We start from the raw sequence: 17668 nt of genomic DNA, 5'->3' as shown, positions 1-17668 counted from the left end.
CCTTTTTCATCAGAAAAGTGAGAGGATTTCAAATCTTGCATTCTCATGCATCATTGGCATCATCTCTGAATTGTCCAAATTAAAACTTGCAAAACCAATTAAGATATATGTGAGGGTGTTTATCATTTCATGCGAAATATGAGCACCCCACTTAATTTTGCCTTGCACCAACCATCTTGCCATGCCATCATGCATTATATTGCGCATTGCATTTACTTGTATTGATTTGTGCTATTATTTTCTTGTATGTGCTATTTGGTTCTTTTCGAGTAGACGCCAAGCCTTGAGCGATACGACCCGGGAGTACGAGTTCCCTCTGGAGGATCGTGTCGGTGCTTCTACCTCTGATCTGACAGGCGAGCCCACCCCTTCACCTATTTTACATTTACATGCTCTTTTGATCTACTGCTATCCTTATGTTGCGATTCTGTTGTGTCACGTGTCCTATCCACCTGTTACCTATATGTCCGAGATACACCTCCTCGCCCTACCTTTTGTTTGTTGTTTTCCAGCTTTGCGAGTCGTAGGCGAGTTTAGGGTTTTTGTTGATATCTCGAAATGTTCGGGATATCTTGTTGGGATGTTGACACATGTACTACCTTTTCAAAAATGAAGTGGATAACTTTTGCTACAACTAAAATTGCTAAGGGATAATAATATGCAGAGGCATCTGTGAGCCCCTTTGCGAAAGCATCGGAACTTTGACTTGCTAATGTCCCCTAGGACCCGAGTTCTTGTTATCTGTTTCTAAGACTGAGCGCGCTAACCACACGTGGGAGGATTTATCGGGACCCCCCATCACCCATTACCTTTTCTCAAGTCTGTTGAAAAGGGGGCCACAACCTTGGTTTTATTTGGTGCACGCATATTTATTACTGTTGCCTTCGGGTGTTTACTTCTTGTTGCCTTCGGGTGGTTTATTTCTGTACTGCACTGCATAATTGCTAGACGACTTATCTAGTGCTTGGCCGTTAGTGCCCGCCTAGACGCCTACGCAACCTCTGGGTCCGTCTCGGAGTACGGCCGAACTTCGTCACGGGTAGCTTAGTTGGGTGGCCCCCCTAGGCATTCTTGCAGATCTGGGAACGGTCTTGTTGTGAGACTCCGCACTTGACTATGCGGGTTCGAGCATGCGTGTATGGTAACATTGGTGCACCCCTGCAGGGTAAATCTTATCGATAAGCCGTGTCCGCGGTTATGGACGACTTGGAGCTGTTTAACTCGATCATAGAACAACTTACACCTAATGTTGTCGCTAATAAATTTGCTAATTACTTGTGTAGTAAATTAGCCCTATTATAATGGAATGATATAAAATTGTCAACTGTGTGAGTGCCTTGTTAGTACCTCTTGGCTAAGGGGGACCGCACTGGCTGGGTTGTTGTTTGCAGAGTATAGAACTGCTAGAATATGCGCTCTCTCACCTTCTCTATTAGACGGATGTTGTAGCGTGTCTCTATTGGTTAGTGCTTTGCTGCCGCTAAACTCCACATATAGCCGGGCGAAGTTTACACCGCCCACCAGCAAGCATAGCTGGTCTTGTCTCGCAAGTACGTGCCAACGGTACTTACCCTCGTTTTTCTCCCTCTTTTTCCGGAACACGCTTTTCGACAAACAGGTACGACAGATGATGAGCAGTACGCAGGTGGCTACTTTGTCGAGTTCACGGACGACGACTTCGTTGCGTAGCAGGATCGTTCCTAAGGCAGCAGCCTGTGGCTTGTTGGTTATGGGAACACCGCTTGATTATCTTCAGGACTCTTAGTCCAATTTGGATCTTGTCTGTACCCAGACTATTTGGCTATCTTATGTATGATGTACTGATGGGATATGTTTCCCTCCTGAGTGTCATTTGGATCTTGCTCATTAGAGCGTTGCTATATATATGAACCTTATTTCCATCTTTTGTGTCATACATAGTCATGTTGTGATATTCAAGTTGTATTCTACCCTTGTATCCTGTGCACAGTGTGTGTATGTGTGAAGTGCACAGGAAGGTGAAGCACTCAGGCCTGGAAAGCCTACCGTGAGCCTTTGATGTGGGTGTTGTGTGCATGGGCGTGTCGAGCTGTTGCTTGGCCTACCCATATGCTTGGGAATGCGAGGCGACCTCACGGTCCTTTGTAGTGACCTCATGCACATAAACCCCTCTTACATGCGCGCTCTGGGTTTTCCTACTCCTGGGGCTTACATAGCACTCAAGCAATTTACTTTGGAATGGCGGAAAATACCATGTAGTAGGTAGGTATGGTGGACACAAATGGCATAATGGTTGGCTCAAGTATTTTGGATGCATGAGAGGTAATCCCTCTCGATACAAGGTTTAGGCTAGCAAGGCTTATTTGAAACAAACACAAGGATGAACCGGTGCAGCAAAACTCACATAAAAGACATATTGTAAACATTATAAGACTCTACACCGTCTTCCTTGTTGTTCAAACTCAATACTAGAAATTATCTAGACCTTAGAGAGACCAAATATGCAAACCAAATTTTAGCATGCTCTATGTATTTCTTCATTAATGGGTGCAAAGTATATGATGCAAGAGCTTAAACATGAGCACAACAATTGCCAAGTATCACATTACCCAAGACATTTATAGCAATTACTACATGTATCATTTTCCAATTCCAACCATATAACAATTTAACGAAGAAGAAACTTCGCCATGAATACTATGAGTAGAAACTAAGGACATACTTGTCCATATGCTACAGCGGAGCGTGTCTCTCTCCCATAAAGTGAATGCTAGGATCCATTTTATTCAAACAAAACAAAAAACAAAAACAAACCGATGCTCCAAGCAAAGCACATAAGATGTGATGGAATAAAAATATAGTTTCAGGGGAGGAACCTGATAATGTTGTCGATGAAGAAGGGGATGCCTTGGGCATCCCCAAGCTTAGACGCTTGAGTCTTCTTAGAATATGCAGGGGTGAACCACCGGGGCATCCCCAAGCTTAGAGCTTTCACTCTCCTTGATCATGTTGCATCATACTCCTCTCTTGATCCTTGAAAATTTCCTCCACACCAAACTTAGAACAACTCATTAGAGGGTTAGCGACAATAAAAATTAACATGTTCAGAGGTGACACAATCATTCTTAACACTTCTGGACATTGCATAAAGCTACTGGACATTAATGGATCAAAGAAATTCATCCAACATAGCAAAAGAGGCAATGCGAAATAAAATGCAGAATCTGTCAAAACAGAACAGTTCGTATTGACGAATTTTATCGAGGCACCAGACTTGCTCAAATGAAAATTCTCAAATTGAATGAAAGTTGCGTACATATCTGAGGATCACTCACGTAAATTGGCATAATTTTCTGAGTTACCTACAGAGAAAACAGCCCAGATTCGTGACAGCAAAGAAATCTGTTTCTGCGCAGTAATCCAAATCTAGTATGAACTTTTCTATCAACGACTTTACTTGGCACAACAAAACACTAAACTAAGATAAGGAGAGGTTGCTACAGTAGTAAACAACTTCCAAGACACAAAATAAAAACTAAGTACTGTAGGTAAAAACCATGGGTTGTCTCCCATAAGCGCTTTTCTTTAACGCCTTTCAGCTAGGCGCAGAAAGTGTGTATCAAGTATTATCGAAGGGTGGTACTTCTACAGCGGGATGTGGAGTTTTCTCAACCAGGCATAGTATATTAGATACATAAGTTTTAGCATCTCCCTTTTCATTAGTCTTAGGCGTGCTACTCTCATCAAACAAATTTTCAGGAACAAGCCAAGCATAGTTATTTTCTAGTGCATCATTCATAGCTAGGAGTTTACATGGTATTGGTGCTTTGATCTCCCCACCATCATCAATATTATTAGTGTATCTTATTCTATCCATGTCCATCTTTTCAAGGAGACTAACAAAATTGGTATAAGAACCAAGCATATTAAATTTAGCAAAGACCTTTCTAGCCTCTCTTGCTATACCACCAAATTCTCTAAGAAGGGTTTCTAAAACAAAATCTTTCTTTTCCCCTTCTTCCATATCACCAAGTGTGAGAAACATGTGTTGGATTATAGGATTGAGATTAACAAATTTAGTTTCCAACATGCGAACTAAAGCAGCAGCAGCAATTTCATAGGTAGGGGCAAGGTCTACCAAGTGTCTATCCTCAAAATCATCAACGGTACTGACATGATTGAAAAATTCTTCTATATTATTTCTCCCAATTATAGACCCACGTCCTACCGGTATGTTTTTCGTGGTAAAATTAAAAGGAAACATGATGAATCAAGTAAAGTGAATGCAAGTAACTAATTTTTTTTTGTATTTTTTTTTGATATAGCAAACAAGATAGCAAATAAAGTAAAACTAGCAACTAATTTTTTTGTATTTTGATTTAGTGCAGCAAACAAAGTAGTAAATAAAACTAAGCAAGACAAAAACAAAGTAAAGAGATTGGGAAGTGGAGACTCCCCTTGCAGCGTGTCTTGATCTCCCCGGCAACGGCGCCAGAAAAAGAGCTTGATGGCGTGTAACTCACACGTTCGTTGGGAACCCCAAGAGGAAGGTATGATGCGCACAGCAGCAAGTTTTCCCTCAGAAAGAAACCAAGGTTTATCGAACCAGGAGGAGCCAAGAAGCACGTTGAAGGTTGATGGCGGCGGGATGTAGTGCGGCGCAACACCAGAGATTCCGGCGCCAACGTGGAACCTGCACAACACAACCAAAGTACTTTGCCCCAACGAAACAGTGAGGTTGTCAATCTCACTGGCTTGCTGTAACAAAGGATTAACCGTATTGTGTGGAAGATGATTGTTTGCAGAAAATAGTAGAACAGTATTGCAGTAGATTGTATTTTAGTATAGAGAATTGGACCGGGGTCCACAGTTCACTAGAGGTGTCTCTCCCATAAGATAAACAGCATGTTGGGTGAACAAATTACAGTTGGGTAATTGACAAATAAAGAGGGCATGACCATGCACATACATATTATGATGAGTATAGTGAGATTTAATTGGGCATTACGACAAAGTACATAGACCGCTATCCAGCATGCATCTATGCCTAAAAAGTCCACCTTCTGGTTATCATCCGAACCCCCTCCAGTATTAAGTTGCTAACAACAGACAATTGCATTAAGTATTGCGCGTAATGTAACTAGTGACTACATCCTTGAACATAGCACCAATGTTTTATCCCTAGTGGCAACAGCACATCCATAACCTTAGAGGTTCTTGTCACCCCTCCAGATTCACGGAGACATGAACCCACTATCGAGCATAAATACTCCCTCTTGGAGTTACTAGCATCAACTTGGCCAGAGCATCTACTAATAACGGAGAGCATGCAAGATCATAAACAACACATAGACATAACTTTGATAATCAACATAACAAGTATTCTCTATTCATCGGATCCCAACAAACGCAACATATAGAATTACAGATAGATGATCTTGATCATGTTAGGCAGCTCACAAGATCCGATAATGAAGCACAATGGGGAGAAGACAACCATCTAGCTACTGCTATGGACCCATAGTCCAGGGGTAGACTACTCACACATCACTCCGGAGGCGACCATGGTGGCGTAGAGTCCTCCGGGAGATGATTCCCCTCTCCGGCAGGGTGCCGGAGGCGATCTCCTGAATCCCCCGTGATGGGATTGGCGGCGGCGGCGTCTCTGGAAGGTTTTCCGTATCGTGGCTCTCGGTACTGGGGGTTTCGCGACGGAGGCTTTAAGTAGGCGGAAGGGTAGGTCAGGAGGCGGCACGAGGGGCCCACACCACAGGGCCGCGCGGCCAAGGGGGGGGGGGCCGCGCCGCCCTAGGGTGTGGCCACCTCGTGGCCCCACTTCGTCTCCTCTTCGGACTTCTGGAAGCTTCGTGGCAAAATAGGACCCTGGGCGTTGATTTCGTCCAATTCCGAGAATATTTCCTTACTAGGATTTCTGAAACCAAAAACAGCAGAAACAAAGAATCGGCACTTCGGCATCTTGTTAATAGGTTAGTTCCAGAAAATGCACGAATATGACATAAAGTGTGCATAAAACATGTAGATAACATCAATAATGTGGCATGGAACATAAGAAATTATCGATACGTTGGAGACGTATCAGTATCCATCGGATCTGAAGCCGTAGATCCACCGGAAGATTGTCTACGCCGGCTACCGGTGGAGGAAGAAGAAGAAGCAGAGGAAGATTCCTTGCTAGACATTGGTTTGGAGGCGAAAAAACAGAAATCCCACAGTTGAACCCCGCACGAAGATCTACGAGTAAGAAGAAAATCAAAGAAAAAGAGGAAATAAGAACACTGTCGACCCAAGATCTAGAAAACAAGCAAATGGCAAGCAAAGTGAGATTGGCACTAACCTCGAGCGGCGCAGTCGCTGGGGAAGACGTTCGCCGGCGAAGGAGCGGGCCTACTGTCGCCGACGAGCACCGTCGACGGTGAAGCGGAGAAGGGCGCGAAGAAGAGAGAATGCGGCGGTCGCAACAGAGACGCAGCGAAGGATTTCCGCACGGCGAAGTCCGGCGAAGAAGCAGCGCGAGTTCGCCGGGCAGCAAAGCTCGAGCGGACGACGGCGGACGGAGAACGGCGGAGGCACAGCGAGCGAAGAACACTATGCGCGAAGGATGGAGAATGCAAGAAGAGGGAGAAGAAGGGGCAGTTCTCCTTATAAAGAAGAGGGAGCGTGGGCCGAAAACCGTCGGGCCGCGGCGGTTCGCTTCGCGGGCCGCGACGGTTCACACCACGGGCCGCCACGTGGCAAGGAGGTACACGCGAAAAAATAGGAGGACACACGGAGGCACACACAGATCCGAAGTGGCAAGTGGGATCCGCAGTGGTGCATTTAATGCATGCACGGGAGTCGAAGCGAAATGACCACTGACACTGGCGCGCCAGTTAACAGTGCGCATGTCACTGACAGGCGCGCGGCCCGAGATATTCTCGACTTCGCCGAGGAAAGAGTAAATGCGAATGATGCCGGAGAAAAGAGATGCCGGGGAATACCTTGCAAAGAGAGAGAAGACGAATAAGGGCAAAGATGCCGGATCCAAGTTCAAAGCCGGAGAGATTAAACCGGTATCCTAAAAACATGAAAACCTGGCATGGTCGGTAGGATAGAATCCTCCAGACTATACCAGCTTCGGGGACTAATGTTGGGGGGATAACCCCCGGTATGCCAAAGGCATGCCAAACCGGATGGTTTGAGCCATCGAGATACCGGTTTAATATTCTAACCGGAACACAAAGGTAAGAGTTTAGGCTAAGTGAAGCTAAGTCGGTATCCCCAAGAGGGGTATACCGGAACCTGGTAAAGAAGATACCGGAGAGAAGGGCCTGTCGGCAGGACTGGTCAAAGATTCTCTTCAGAGCAAGAAGACAAGGATGAGCTAAGCAAAGCGGCTTTAATCAGAACCCTGGCGCCAAAGAGAGAGATGACGCTGAAAGAAGCCGGAGGACATCAGCGTCCCTGATTAAAGAAGACTCCGGCGTCATCTATGATTAAAGTAGCTTTGTAAAGTAGTTTGTCCAGTCAAAGATGCCATTAGGGTTTCTTGTTCTGTAAGCCACCCTCTCCCCTATATAAGGAGAGGGGGCACTGCCTCATACGGGCGCGTGTCAACGGAGGAGATTAGACGATAGAACTTGTATCCAAGCACATGTAATCATGTTGAGATCAATGAAGCAAGCGATCTAGCAAAGAGTTCTTCCTCTTGTCTCTCTTCTTGCATACCGGCCTTTGGTTGTGTTCTTGAGGAAAGCATCCGGAAGTTCATCCCATCTAGTCCCAAACCCTCCCCCGAATCCTCTAGCGCCCATTCGGCCCCAACTTAAGCCATCCCATGGCATCTGCTCGTTCGCCACGACGACACAGAGAATGAACATAGTGAATTTTATATATCAACCAATTCTTGGCAGTAGGCATTGAAATGAAGAACCACTTTATCAACTAAACCTACTAATAAGCAGTGCTACATCAAACTCTGCTTAGTGCTCAGTGCAACAAAAGATATGAATGATACAGGAATAAGCAGCAGCATCAGCTACTATCATAAGACAGATTTCCCAAACACTAAAATAAAAATGGAAATGCTGACATACAAAATTTCATACAACATATAAATGGCAGAGAGCATTTTCTCTGGTTAAGGGAACATATAAATGTTGAGAATAACATGTATTTTACAATAGCATGGACCATTTTCTCTGGTTAAGGGGACCATTTTCTCTGCAATAGCATTTTCTTTTGTCCAGAGAATGAATTGAACCACCATACCACCATATCTCAAATTCTGAAACAAGCATAAATGAATTGAACCAGAGAATGAATTTAAAAGAATGAATTGAACCAGAATTTCAGCCAGCAAACATCTATAGAATTTATAGAATAGCATGAACATCTATAGAATTTAAATGTATACTAGTTCTCTGAGCATTTACCAACAAGTTAAATGAACCAAGCATTTGTGAGATGGCTCTGTAGATGAACTAGTTGCATTAGAAATACATGTTATTCTCCAACAGGTTATTCATTTTCATTTAAATGAAATGAAAAACTAACATACTGCATAGTGCCTAGTTCTTCTCCAACAATCATTTCATTTTCTTTTTTCACCATGTATTCTAGTCTGTACAAAAATGAGCATGCAAAAATGAACCAGAGCATGCAAAATCTCAACTTGAGATACCAAGCATTTTGATTAACCAACTAAATCAACCAGTAGGAGTAGCATGACCATTTTTTCATCATTTTTTTAAATGAACCAGAGAATGAATCCTCCAACTTGGCCAACATTTACAATTTTTAGGGAAGCATCAAATGAATCTGAACCAGGGAGGGTATTCATGCATTTTCCTTGTACTGCTACTCCAGAGACCATGAGCATTTTTGCATTTTTACATCAAATAAATTCAGCTTTTTTTGCATCAAATGAAACCAGAGGGTATTCAAATGAATCTAAACCAGGGAGGGTATTCATCAAATGAATTCAGCATTTTTGCATGACCATGAGCATGCAACACTGCCAGCAATTCATTTTATATATCAACCAATGAATTTTATATATCAAATTCTCTAGGTACTGCAAGGATAAAAAATTTATTTTCATTTTCTTTTTTGGCAGTGAGCATGAGCATGAACTCCAATGAACCCTAACTAGCAGGAACCCTAGCCGGGAGGGGGGGATGTGGAGGGAAGGGGAGAGGGGAGGGAAGAGGGGAGGGGGAAGGTGGAGGGAAGGAGAGAGGGAAGCTCACCAATGGTGACGGTAGCGACGACGGTAGCCTCTCCTCTTCCTCCTCGAGGTGCACGGCCTCCTCCTCCTCGATGTGCGGCGGCCTCCTTCTCGGGTCCTCCGCGGCGGCGTACAGGGAAGGTGGTGGGGGCTGGTGGAGGGGATGGTGGAGGACGGTGGCGGGGCAGAATGGCGGCGCTCGAGAGGGGGGAGTTGGGGTGGCGCGCGCGGCTCCTTCTTCTCCAACGACGGCGGCGCTCGATGTAGGCAGAGGGGGATTTGGCTGGGGAGAGGAAGAGAGAAAACGGTTAAGTCATTGTTACAGCTGTGCCACGCTTATTGCCGGCGCACCAGGTCCCTCGTTCGCCGGGGACACGTATACCCCCGGCGAACAATGGACGTGGTGCGCCGGCAATAAGCGTGGCACAGCTGTAACCTGGGACATGTGTAGCAGTACTATACATGCTATACAAAATCCTATACTTATTTATTTATTTCTTTCCTTTCTCTTTATTGTATGTTTATTTTCTTTTACCCAAAATGCTATACTATTTTATTTTTCTTATCTTTTCAAGATAATAACAAAGAAATATGCATGAGTTATGTAAAAAAACATGAAGAGTGTTTCACAAAATAATACATACACAAAATATTGACCAACACAATATTAATTAGTCATACATAAAATATTGGCCATGACCATATGAGTAGTTATGAATTACACAAAATATGAGTTATAGATTGCAAATAAAGTTTTACATCATCGATTGTGAAGAGTGTTTCGCTTTCTTCTTGCTTTTCTTGCTCGTCGTTGAATAATTTAGCCCCGTGTCGTGACTTCTTCTTTTGAAGGGTCGACCTGACCTCGGTAGCGTGGTCCTGCTTCTTCTTGTGGTGTATGTTGTGTCTTCGTCCTCGGATTCTTCCATCATTGGGTCTCCGACTTGTCCTTCGAAGTCTTCCTCATTGGCGACTCCATCCATTCCGACGATGGTCCTCTTGCCTCTCCTCACGATAACACGGCTAGGCCTGGATGGGTCGGTTATGAAGAAGCATTGGTGCACGTGTTCTGCCAGTACCCATGGCTCATTCTGCGCGGTGGCGTTCGTGGACTTTGATTTGTTGGCTTCGGGTAGAAACATGGTGGTGAAATACCGGTCTTCTTTTGTGACGCTCTTAGCCCATCTGATACGGAACATCGGCACTTTCTCCCAGCGTAGCTAAGCTCCCAGATTTCCTCGATTCTTCCGTAGTATCTAGTCTTTACGTCACCCGTCCAGGAATCCATCGTTACCCCTGAGTTCTGGTAAACACTGTTCTTGTCTTTTTCTTCCGTGTAGAATGTGTACCCGTTGATATCGTACGCTTGGTAAGTCATGATGTTGGGCGCGGGGCCATGTGACAAGGCCAATACTAGTTTATCCTTGTCAGAATCCATTGGTGGGGGATTAGCATCAATGTGGTCTTTGAACCAGCGCGCGAAAGAGGAGTTGTGCTCTCTGTATATTTTTGCTTCCGTCATCATCGGCTTGCCACTGTTCTCTATCATGGTTTTGTGCTCTTTCAACCAAGGATCGATCAAGTCAATGTGTTGTAGCGCTACTAAGTTGGCCCTGTCAAAGTCGGAAGTCCGACCAGACATGTGCACGTGCAGTTCCTTCCTTCCATTTTTGTGGCCTACTCCCTCGAACCTGCGGACGTGCTTGTTTTGAGGCAAACCAACAGGGTCCTCGATGTCTAGATAATTCGTGCAGAAAGAGATGCACTCTTCGGTGAGCCAGCCCTGGACGATGCTTCCATCCGGATGTGACCTGTTACGAACGTATCCTTTAATGACCCCATTCATTCTTTCAAACGGCATCATGTTGTGTAAGAATGCCGGCCCTAGACTGACGATATCATCCATGATATGGATCAACAGATGGACCATCACGTCAAAGAATGTAGGCGGGAAGTACATCTCCATCTCACATAGGATCACCACGATCTCTTCCTGGAGCCTTGCGAGTTTCTTCACGCTTATCGACTTCCGAGTTATGACGTCGAAGAAGTTACAGAGCCCAGTCAGCGTTGCACGGACATGGTCATCCATTATACCTCGGATTGCAACCGGAAGAATCTGCGTCATCATCACGTGACAGTCATGAGACTTCATGCCGCTGAAGTTTCGTTTCTTGGGGTCCATGTATCTTCTTATTAGCCCGGAGTAACCGAAGGGCACTCTAACTCCTAGAAGGCAATTGAAAAATTGATCGACCTCGGCCGGACTAAAAGTGAAGCAGGAGGGGGGACAGTAATAGTCTGGCTGCTTAATCCTTTTGCGCTTCTGACCGCCATCCGCCTCCTCCTCCGACTGTCCCTCTTGGGCCGGCGGGATCTGAAGCTCTTCCCTGATGCCCAAAACTTTCAGGTCGTGTCTTGCTTTCGGCCCATCTTTGGTCCGGTCCGGCATGTTGAGAAGAGTGCCAAGCAAGCTCTCGCACACGTTCTTTGTAATATGCATGACATCAAGGCAGTGAGGTGTATCGAGAATTTTCCAGTACGGCAAGTCCCAAAACACGGACCTCCTTTTCCATACACCAATGAGCGGCGTCGTTTCATTTTTCTTCTTCTTCTCTCCAGGCTTTTGACGAATCTTTCCCGGCGCAGGGCACTCCTTCCAACCTTTCAGTAATGTATCGATCTCTTCGCCGCTCTTCTTACGTGGAGGTCCTCGGGGTTCATTTGTACCATCGAACAGATCTCCACGCTTTCTCCACGGGTCAGTCTTCTGTAGCCACCTTCGATGCCCCATGTAAACTGTTTTCGAAGAGCCGGGATCCTTACCAAGCTGCAAAAACATCGTCTCTTCCATGCACCTGACACATGCCTTGTGTCCATGGCACACCTGGCACGAAATGTAACCGTATCCGAGGTAGTCCTGCACCGTCGTGATCAACGCGGCTCTCAAAGGGAAATATTCTTCCGCGACGGCGTCCCATGTATCTACCCCTTCCTCCGCCCACAACGTTTCAAGCTCCTCCTTTAATAGTTCGAGATACATGTTGATATCGTTTCCTGGCTGTGTCGGCCCTTGAATTAGCATACTCATCTGTATGTACTTCCTCTTCATGCACAGCCAGGGCGGGAGGTTGTAGATCCATACAAACACGGGCCATGTGCTATGTGTGCTGCTCTGGTTTCCGAACGGATTGAATCCGTCCGTGCTCGCACCCAACCTGATGTTTTTGGGATCTGCTCCAAAACTTCCGAATTCATTGTCTAATGCTTTCCACTGGCTTGCATCCGAAGGGTGCGTCAGCACTGGGTGCTCAATCCGCTCTTCATCATTCAACACTGCCTCCTTTCTTTCTGCGTGCCAGCGCATGAGCTTTGCTTCCTTGCGGTCCGCGTAGAACCGTTGAAGCCGGGGGGCGAGCGGGAAGTACCACACAACTTTCCGAGGAGCTTTCTTCTTCCCTTTCTTGTACCGTTCAGCTTCACACACAGGACATTTGGTCTTGTCCATGTGCTCATTGCGATACATGATACAATCGTTGATGCAGGCGTGATACTTTTCGTGGGGTAAGTCGAGAGGGCACGTGATTCTCTTGGGCTCGGCTAGACTACCAGGACACGTGTTCCCGGCAGGAAGGAGATCTTTCACGTATTCCAGGATGTCATCGACGCTTGTGTCCATCCATCCGTGTTTCGCCTTCATCTGCAGCACATCGAGAGCTACTCTCAAGCGAGACTCCCCCAACCCGCGACCTGAGTCGTACAACAGAGTATTCGAGTCTATCTCTAGTTGCTCAAGCTTTGATTTCCGCTTGGCGCCTTTCGTCTTTTCGAGAAGCAGATCTTGAAGATGAGGGTCCCGCACGACTGAAGCTAGCGGCACCTCTTCGTCGTCGTCAAGGTTATTGTCGTCGTCAAGGTTATCGTCCTGTGCGACAAACTCTTCATCGTCATCAATATCATGATGCCCTCCTTCTAGCCGGCCATTATTACCACCTGCTGCCGTCGCCCCATTGACCTCCGCGCCATCATCACTCATCCATTGAGTGTGTCCATGCATGAAACCATTAGTGAGCAGGTGCCCCTGCAATTTGCCTGAATACGGGTCAAACCATTTCCCTCGTTTGCATCTCCGGCACAGACACAATACCTCCGTGCGGTTATTTTCATACATGTCGATGATCGCGTGTTTCAGATATCTCATCACGACGCTTTCACTCATCTCGATAACCATTATCGCCTGCACAGTAAGATTATATAATTGATTAGAACCATCCATCCGTCGGTAGTTTTCACGGAAAATTTCGGCATGACCTTCCTACACGGTAGGACATAGGAGCGCCAGAAATGTGCCGAAACGGAAACTTAAAGAATCAACATTTCGGCGCAACGTTGGCAACTCATTTTCAACGCCAACACACACAAGCACAAACACAAACACAACATATATATATGCCACACACGAGCTTTTGCTTCAAATGTCCAATATATATCGATTTCATTCCTCAATTTGTTCATTAATCACCTATTTGTTTGATATATTCGTCAACGAGATCGAGACGACGCGCCGCGACCACGGCGTATGGAAGCCGACTTTCTAGATCTAGATCTAGATTGAGCGGTCAATGCGGGATAGTAGATCTAGATCTTGTTGGGGGGATGACCCCCGGTATGCCAAAGGCATGCCAAACCGGATGGTTTGAGCCATCAAGATACCAGTTTAATATTCTTACCGGAGCACAAAGATAAGAATTTGGCTAAGTGAAGCTAAGCCGGTATCCCCAAGAGGGGTATACCGGAACCGGATAAAGAAGATACCGGAAAGAAGGGCCTGTCGGCAAGACTGGTCAAAGATTCTCTTCAGAACTAGAAGACAAGGATGAGCTAAGCAAAGTGGCTTTAATCGGAGCCCTGGCGCCAAAGAGAGGGGTGACGCTGAAAGAAGCCGGAGGACGTCAGCGTCCCTGATTAAAGAAGACCCCGGCGTCATCCCTGATTAAAGTAGCTTTGTAAAGTAGTTTGTCCAGTCAAAGATGCCATTAGGGTTTCTTGCTCTGAAAGCCACCCTCTCCCCTATATAAGGAGAGGGGGCATAGCCTCTTACAGGCGCGTGTTGATAGAGGAGATTAGACGAGGAACCTTGTATCAAAGAACCTATAACCATGTTGAGATCAATGAAGCTAGCGATCTAGAGCAGAGTTCTTCCTCTTGTCTCTCTTCTTGCATACCGGCCTTCGGTTGTGTTCTTGAGGAAAGCATCCGGAAGTTCATCCCATCTAGTCGCAAACCCTCCCCCGAATCCTCTAGCGCCCATTCGGCCCCAACTTAAGCCATCCCATGGCATCTGCTCGTTCGCCACGACGACAGTTGGCGCCCACCGTGGGGCATGAAGTGGCGCTTGCTGGAGTTCACATTTGGGCGGGCATCCTCGACGTCGCCGGCCAGCGCACGGTCTCCGCGTTGGTGCAGCACATCTACGCCATGGACTTCATCAATGACAACGCGGGCTGCTTCGCCAACGGCAGCATCTTCCCCAAGAACGGCCGCATCATCGAGTTCGACAGCCACCGCATCTACTTCAGCACCGTCCCTGTGCGCCAGTGCCTCTCGCCGGTACTGGTGGTGCCGGATCCGCCAAGATGGCTACATGCAGGCCGCGCTCCTGGCAGCGTGGAGGTGATGATGGCAGGCGCGGTCGACGCCGGCAAAGAAGCTGCGGAAGAAGGCGCTGGGCGTGCGGTTTCGACCCGTGCGGCCAAGCCACCGCTGGAACGCGGCGCAGGCGCTGCGGGAGCATCGTCCGCGCCACCGGAAACACCACTCCAAGCGGCGATGAACGTTCTCGCCACCCCCATCGCGCAGAACATCGACCCGGCAGCGGCTCAGGCGGAGCTGGAGGCGCAACGCCAGAAGATGCTCGAGAGCGGCAAAGACATCGTCAGGGCGCAGCGCGAGCTGAACCTAACCGTACGTGAGTATAACGCTGCCCATGGCTTTGCTTCTGTTAGCGCTCATGCTGCTAGGATACCGGAAAACCGGCTTAAGGCTCGCAATCTAGACCAGGACCTGCGCAAAGAAATTGCTGCCGGTAAAAGCACATCTGCATCTGTGAGCATTGTAGAGAAACCTAAGTACAGTAGCCCGGATAAAACAATAAAAGCTGCTAAAGCTGCTGTAGCGCTATGTGACTCTCTTTCCGGGGACGCTCTGGCAAAACAACAAGAGCGTGTTCGGGAACTTCTAGAGACTATCGAGCAGCAAAATGCTGAACAGCTTGATAAGCTGAACAAGGCTGTGGCTTCAAAATCCGCGCGTTCAACAAGGAATGCCGCTAGCAAGTCCCATGGGCAGGCTTCGTCCCCCCATCCGGATAGAAGAAGAGAAAAGGAGGTGAATGCGCAGCAGGTGACTGTGTATGATCCGGTTCTTGCCGGAAAACAACAAGTCGGGCAATATGATGCCGGCAGAAAAGGCCAAGGGGCAAACAGAGGCTATGGCAGAGAGGGCTATGCCGGAAACAATCATGCCGGTAGACAAGAAACCGGGCAAAATTATCGAGCTGCAAGGGCGGCGTATAATGAGGAAGAAATAGATCCCCCAAGGTACCAGCAGGCAAGGGCCGCGGTACTGGAATGTTATGATGAGGCTGATTCCACAAGACCGGCAGCATACCGGAACCCGTTGGGAGAACGCTTGGGAGAAAGATACCTACCGGAACGGGATGCGAGGCACCGTCTGGATAGAGTATACTTGTCAGAAATGATCGAGGAAGAAGGTCCCCCAGGCCCAAAGTGTTTTGGTCCAAGGATCATGAAAGAAAAGCCACCAGTTCGCAACTTTACGTTGCCTCGTGACACAAAAACATATGATGGCACTACGAAGCCGAAAGACTGGCTCGCGGACTACGTGACCGCGGTATACGTTGCAGGCGGCGGAGGAACCGTAGCTGGAGGAGGAAACCGGTGATGGGCCGTGAGAATCATACCATCGTTTTTGGTTGGACCGGCAAGAATCTGGCTAAACAACTTGCCGGCAGGAAGCATAAATGGCTGGTTGGACTTTGAGGAAGCTTTCATGAGCAACTTCAGCAACACCTATCAAAGGCCAAACAGGCCGCAGCAGCTTGCTCTGTGCATACAGCGCCAGAACGAAATAGACCGGGATTATCTGGCCCGGTGGAACACTACAAGGAACTCCTGTGAAGGGGTAATCGAGGCACAAGCCATTGCTTGGTTTAGCAGTGGGTGCAGGAGAGGTTCACCGTTGTGGCAAAAGCTGCAGCGGAACATGCTGACAACGTTGGTAGAGATGATACATGTGGCGGATAGCTATGCGTTGGGAGACCCAACGCAGCCGGCAGTGCAACCTGAGCCGGAACAGCAACGCCAAGAGCAACACCGGGATAACCGGAACAACAAAAGAAGGGAAGGTTTTCCGGATCGAAGGTACGGTCCGCAGCAAGTTGCTGCAGTGCAAGAAAACTCTGAGGCCAGCGGCAGTCAGAGGCAGAGAACCGGATCGCAGCCATGGGCGGGTCCTAAAAAACAGTGGGTAGAAAAGAAGCCTTGGGTTCAGAAAAAGAACTGGCAAGAACCCGCGAAGTACACCATGGAAGCTGCCATGGACCAACCTTGCCGGTGGCACACACCGAATCCGGCACGCCCGTCAAACCATCTGACGAAGGATTGTACCTGGACCAAGTACTTGATGCAAAAGGGAACGGTAAAAGATGCACAACCGCCGCAAGACATGCCGCGGCAACAACAGCTACCACCACCACCGCTTACCGGGGCAAACGCCTTACCGGTGCAGCCAAACCCGCAATAATACCAGCAAGTTAACCAAGTGGGAGAAGGCAATGGCCAACCACCTCCACCGGCGCCTTTGGGCCGGAATGCTTACAAAGATCCAGATATGTGCTGCGTTGTGTTCGTAACTGAGCCAACCGACAGACAGAGCCTATATCGCCGTTCTATGGAAGTGAACGCGGTGATGCCTGATACGTCTCCAACGTATCGATAATTTCTTATGTTCCATGCCACATTATTGATGTTATCTACATGTTTTATGCACACTTTATGTCATATTCGTGCATTTTCTGGAACTAACCTATTAACAAGATGCCGAAGTGCCAGTTGCTGTTTTCTGCTGTTTTTGGTTTCAGAAATCCTAGTAACGAAATATTCTCGGAATTGGACGAAATCAACGCCCAGGGTCCTATTTTGCCACGAAGCTTCCAGAAGTCCGAAGAGGAGACGAAGTGGGGCCACGAGGTGGCCACACCCTAGGGCGGCGCGGCCCCCCCTTGGCCGCGCGGCCCTGTGGTGTGGGCCCCTCGTGCCGCCTCCTGACCTGCCCTTCAGCCTACTTAAAGCCTCCGTCGCGAAACCCCCAGTACCGAGAGCCACGATACGGAAAACCTTCCAGAGACGCCGCCGCCGCCAATCCCATCTCGGGGGAATCAGG

General features: G+C 47.5%; 1 long non-coding RNA gene across 1 annotated transcript; it reads left to right on the top strand.

The window, feature by feature from the left end:
- The first annotated feature begins 293 nt into the window (after positions 1-293).
- On the top strand, positions 294-1901 carry LOC139832774 (uncharacterized). Its single transcript, XR_011747190.1, has 2 exons — positions 294-356; positions 1619-1901. It is a non-coding gene; the product is annotated as an uncharacterized lncRNA (long non-coding RNA).
- Positions 1902-17668: the final 15767 nt, after the last annotated feature.

The sequence above is a fragment of the Lolium perenne genome, chromosome 6 (assembly GCF_019359855.2).
Source record: "Lolium perenne isolate Kyuss_39 chromosome 6, Kyuss_2.0, whole genome shotgun sequence".
NCBI lineage: Eukaryota > Viridiplantae > Streptophyta > Magnoliopsida > Poales > Poaceae > Lolium > Lolium perenne.
Note: the sequence above shows the minus strand (reverse complement) of the source record. Positions and strands in the feature narration are given on the sequence as shown.